The following is a 6143-nucleotide window of genomic DNA, read 5'->3' on the forward strand; positions in this document are numbered from 1 at the left end:
TTTAATCACATCCTGATGTAACTATCACTATTTAATCATATCCTGATGTAACTATCACTATTTAATCATATCCTGATGTAACTATCACTATTACCTGCTGTCATTGGCGACTCATGGCTTGAAAAACTGGTGGGGCACAGCACCTCCATCACCACCCCCCCCCCGAAAAAAAAAATGCTCAAACCCGATGCCCGAATTTAACCATTTTTATGTAAACATTAAGCTATCTTTCTAAGATTACCAGATATTTCATCACAAACAGTTCTACGCCAGATTGTCACAATCAAGAGAGCTGCAAACAACACTTTACAGGCAAGAGTCTCTTATCGACAGACATCTACACCTGCACTAACCTGAGCGTTTGAAATGGAAGGATCGTCACACTCTTGTGCTGTTCGTAACATTCTGAACTACAGAAGAGTCAGGTTCGGTTTCTGTTGATGTCTCTGGCGTTGGAGGTTTAGCTTTTTTGTTGTAGAAAAACTCCAAACGTAGCTGTATTTTTGCCATTTTAACAGGGCTCAAATTCACTCCGTTTTAGCACATATTTTCGCTGACTGAAAAAGTGAAAGTCTCACACGAGAACAAATATAACGGTGAAGGGTCTTAGACACTCTTTGTTATGTTATTATGTTTTGAAAGTTTGAAATAAACTGGGCATTTTTAAATAATAAACCCTGGCAACAGTGGCGTAGCCAGGATTTTTTTTCGGGAGAGGGTGGCAATGGTAACTTTTTTAAGGTGAATAGTCACAGTGGTGAAATTGGCAACCTGATTTCTTATTAGTGCATTGACGTTTTATTTTCGAAAAATAAAGAACTTTTTTTTTTTTAACAGAAGATCCAATAACCAAATACACTGTTGTGCAAAATAGTTAAAAAGAGAGATTCAGTTCAGAACACTTCCGTTTAAAAACTAAAAAGGAAATACGAAGCAAAGGACTTGAACTTTTAACATGCGCATCAGATTTCAATTTCACATTATGATAATAAGTAACTATATATAATTTCATTCGTACTTATGGTTGTTCATTTCACATTTGGTGTTCAAAGCAAAGCAAACCATTTTATTTAATTTCACAAATCCTGACTAATGTAATTACTCTTTGACTGACGCAGGACTGCCGATGGTACCTAATCTTCTGGAGGTTCGGGGGAGGAGGGACTTGTGTACACAGTTGCATTAACTACATTGTATAACTACAGCGCCTTTAAACACAAAAAACATGTACAAACAGCTGATCCAACAAAAAACTTGGGTTGATTGACAGCAAATCCAACCACTCATTTTTTTTGGTATCACACTGCACTGACATTCGCTAGTTGAGCTGACGGACACGCTGTAGCCTAAACAAATAATCAGAATGAAAACAAGTAGGTAACCGAACTCAGGAATTGAAACAGTTTTGCCGGTTTTCTCTCAGCAGCGTCCAGAACTGTTTTCATTCTGATTTATTTCTTTAGTTATTCAATTAATAACAGGTTGTACATTTACCACCACTCCATCTCCAAGACCTGGATGGACTTGGTTACCGTCCCTTGATGAAGCTGGCTGCACAATCCGTGAAAAATAATAATCTTATTAGTAGGCTGGCTGCTGGAGAGGTCAGCTGGCAATAAGATATGTCATGAGGCGAGGCAACGGTGTCAGTAGTGCTCAACAGAAAAGAATGCATACAGAAAAATATTGTATACTGGCCATAGGCTTTGGTTTTGCCCAGCGCCGTAACTAAGCATTTAGCTACCGGGGCATATATATATATATATATATATATATATATATATATCCCGGGCATGCAAGACTCCATATCGTAGCTACCGGGGCATGCAATTATATATATATATATATATATATATATATATATATATATATATATATATATATATATATATATATATATATATATTATTACTATTATTATTATTTATTTCTTAGCAGACGCCCTTATCCAGGGCGACTTGCAATTGTTACAAGATATCACAGTATTTTTACTACAATTACCCATTTATACAGTTGGGTTTTTACTGGAGCAATCTAGGTAATGTACCTTGCTCAATTGTACAGCAGCAGTGTCCTACACCGGTGATTGAACCCATGACCCTCCGGTCAAGAGTCCAGAGCTCTAACCACTACTCCACTACTTGTTTTTTTTTTTTTTTGGATGTTAGGAGTTAGGATGGTATTTACTTGCGCATGCAGGTTCAGACGCATTGATTGGACTAATGTATCCACAGGCGACCTAAGACTCACCCTTTCAACGGTGTCAGTAGTGCTCAACAGAAAAGAATGCATACAGAAAAATATTGTATACTGGCCATGGGCTTTGGTTTTGCCCAGCGCCGTAACTAAGCATTTAGCTGCCGGGGCATGCATATATATATCATTGCATGCACCTCCGGTTGAAGCAACCTGAGGTGGATGGTAAGACTCCATTTCGTAGCTACCGGGGCATGCAAGACTCCATATCGCAATTATATATATATATATATATATATATATATATATATATATATATATATATATATATATATATATATATATATATATATATTGTAGCGAGCACAGGGATTAACGGAGACACGCACACAATAGCTCTTTTAGGTAATGCAGTTTATTAAGCAGCTAACAGCAAGTCAGCGCCCTCTATGAACACACACACACAGCCCTTCCCCACACCAGAGCACTACTCTGCCTCTCAGGGTGACATTCACATATATATCAAACAGCACCGGAAGGGTAATAACAATTACAGGGAAATGCATAGAACAGTACGCAAACTTTTACAGTAACAACAAATAAACACAACAACAATAATTCCGTTTCTCCCCTACCATAGTTCGTACTCCCAGCATCCACGGCTGCACATTAACCAAATGTAGGGGACTGGCTCCGGGCACAGCGCCCTATTCGACGACAGGTGGCAACGGCGAGTCAGTCCAGCCGTGCCCGTTACACAGCCCCCATCTTAGGGCCGAACGTCCCGCTGGCTCAACACTTAATGTCTCACAAAGTCAGAGAGTCCCGGGGGTGGTCGACGGATACGCTGGCCGCACTGGAGCACAGGTGCAGCGGGCTGGGAGTCAGCTGGAGCCGGAATGCTCCTACCTGGGCCACCAGCTGGTAAACTATTCGGTGGTTGCAAGGGGGAAGCGCTTTCCCTGTCCTGGGAGCTGGCCTCCGGGCTGGCTGCAGGGACAACCGAGTTTGTTCCGGGGCGGTAGGGGGCCAAGCGGTCTTGGTGGAGCACAACCGCCCGGCTACGGGTCCGCAGCCGCACTCGATAAGTCACCTCGGAGAGCCTCTCCAGAACAACACAGGGGCCCTCCCAGTTACTGGCCAGCTTGGGGCAGAATCCCTTTCTTCGCCGAGGGCAGTGAACCCAGACCTGCTGCCCAGCTTGAAATCCCCGGCCCTTGCAGTGAGTATCGTATGCCCGTTTCTGACGCTGGCCAGCTGAGGTGAGGTGCTTCCGAGCGTAAGCATGGGCAGTGTCCAATCGGTCCTGTAGCTGCTGGAGGTATTCCGGGCCGGTAGGTTCCGGAGTGTGGAGCTGAGGTGGCCGGCCAAACACAAGGTCCACTGGGGTGCGGAGCTCTCTCCCAAACATAAGAGCCGCTGGCGTGCACCCTGTAGATTCATGCACTGCAGTCCGGTAGGCCATTAGGACCAAGGGCAAGCATTGATCCCAGTCACGCTGGTGCTGGGAGGTCCACATGGTCAGCTGGGTGGCAAGGGTGCGGTTAAACCGCTCCACCAATCCATCGCTCTGTGGGTGTAGTGGGGTCGTCCTGGTTTTCTTAATACCCAGCCGCCTGCACACCTCACCAAACACCTGCGCTTCAAAGTTACGCCCCTGGTCACTATGTAGCTCCTCGGGAACCCCAAACCGGCAGAACATGCCTTCCAGCAGTGCCTCTGCGCAGGTAGTCGCGCTCTGATCGGGGACTGCGTACGCCTCGGGCCATTTAGTAAAGTAATCCATGGCCACCAGGACGTACCGGTTGCCCCCCTCCGTCCGTGGAAACGGCCCTAAGATGTCCACACCGACGCGCTCTAATGGTGCCCCCACCTGGTACTGCTGGAGCGGGGCATGAGAGCGGTCCAAGGGGCCCTTCCGGGCGGTGCACTGGTCACAGCGTCGCACATAAGTCTCCACATCACGTCGGCACCGTCCCCAGTAGAACCGCTCCCGAAGCCGACCCAGGGTCTTGGCAACGCCGAAGTGTCCAGTGGCTGGTCCGCCATGCACGGCTCGCAGGACGGTCTCTCGGAGAGCTTGAGGAACCACCACTTGTAGCCGCTTGCGCCCTGTCGCAGGGTCTGTCCAGAAACGGTACAGCACACTTTCCCGGAGGCTCAAACATTCCCATTGCGCCAACAGCACTTTTACCTCCGGGGAGAGGGCTGACACCGCACGTCTGGCTGGGCGCTGACCCGCCGATAACCAGCGGATCAGCGGTGCCAGCTCAGCGTCCAGACCCTGCTGACGCTGGATCTCCCCCGCTGGCAACTCAAGGGGGGTCTCCACAGCTACAGTGGCAGCACTTACTCGCTCCTCCAAGGACCGCTGTGCCTCTCGCTCCTCCATCCGATGGCAGAGCTTACAGTCCTCAGAGAAGCAGGGGCGACGGGACAGGGCATCTGCATTATTGTGTAGGCATACCCTTGCAGTGTCTCTATCCAGCGAGCCACCTGTCCTTCGGGCTCGCGGAAGTTGAGCAGCCACCGCAGGGAGGCGTGATCCGTGCGCAGCTTGAATCTTCACCCGTAGAGATAGGGACGAAAGTGGTGCACAGCCCGTACTACAGCCAACAGTTCCCGGCGAGTCACACAATAGTTCCGCTCTGTTTTACTAAGAGCTTGGCTGTAGTACGCGACCACCTGTTCTCCGTCCGAGCCTTCCTGGGCTAGCACTGCTCCGATCCCCACATCGCTCGCGTCCGTGTCCAGGATGAACGGTTTTTGGGGGTCAGGGAACGCCAAGACTGGGGCCTTCACAAGGGCCTCTCGCAATTCCCCAAAGGCAGCTGCGCAGTCGGTGTCCCAGCTGAACCAGCCCCCTTTCTCAGTCAGGCGGTGCAGGGGCCTGGCGATCTGAGCAAAGTCCTTCACAAAGCGGTGGTAATAAGACACCAGGCCCAGAAAGCTACGCACCTCTGTCACAGTCCTGGGGACCGGCCAGTCCTTTACAGCAGTCACTTTAGCAGGGTCTGTGGCAATGCCGTCTGCCCCGACAACATGTCCGAGGAAGTGTGTTTCTCTTCTCAGCAGGTTGCACTTCCCAGGGTGGAGTTTTAAGCCAGCTCCACGGATGCGCTCGAACACAGTCCGCAAGTTCTGCAGTGCCGCCGAAAAGGTGGTGGCGTGCACCAGTAAGTCATCCAGGTATACAACACAATGGGTCCGTGGAACTCCGGTGAGCACCCGCTCCATCAGGCGCTCGAACGTTGCTGGGGCATTGCACAGTCCAAAGGGCATCACTGAAAACTGCCACAGACCCTGGCCAATGGAGAATGCAGTTTTCTGTCATGTATCAGGGGCCAGCTCAACCTGCCAGTATCCGCTGCGCAGGTCGAGGGAGCTGAACCAGCGGGAGCCTGTGATGTAGTCCAGAGCTTCATCGATTCTGGGGAGGGGGTACGAGTCCTTGTGTGTCACTGCATTCAGTTTGCGATAATCCACACAGAACCGCAGTGACCCGTCTTTTTTTTTACTAGCAGGGCTGGCGCGGCCCAGGGGCTAGCCGATGGTTCAATTACCCCGGCAGTGGCCATTTCCAGAATCATGCCCTCGGCCGCTTCCCGCTTTGCCAAGGGTAGCCGCCGTGGCCGCTCCCGGATCGGAGCCGCGTCTCCCGTGTTAATGCTGTGCTGAACTAATCCAGTCCGCCCACAGTCCTCTATGTTTGCAGCAAAAATGTCCAAGTACCCCCTTAATAGTTCCCATAACTGGTCCCGCTGGCCCTGAGATAGACCCTCCTTACTCCTCTGCCACAGCGCTTTCACCGCATCAGTTATCCTGCAGTCCTGTGTTCCACCGGTTGTGGTTGCAGGGGGCGGTGAAAGTTCTGCAGGAGAGGGGGCGGAGACAGTTGAAGCCCTTGCAAACTCCGTCGCCGATGTCCTGTCCTCTGCTTCTGGGAG

At 49.7% G+C, this 6143-nt stretch overlaps 1 pseudogene; it reads right to left on the reverse strand.

Moving 5' to 3' along the window:
• Positions 1-3577: 3577 nt before the first annotated feature.
• Positions 3578-5885, reverse strand: LOC131737885 (uncharacterized protein K02A2.6-like; annotated as a pseudogene).
• Between the last annotated feature and the right edge of the window lie 258 nt (positions 5886-6143).

The sequence above is a fragment of the Acipenser ruthenus genome, chromosome 8 (assembly GCF_902713425.1).
Source record: "Acipenser ruthenus chromosome 8, fAciRut3.2 maternal haplotype, whole genome shotgun sequence".
Lineage (NCBI taxonomy): Eukaryota > Metazoa > Chordata > Actinopteri > Acipenseriformes > Acipenseridae > Acipenser > Acipenser ruthenus.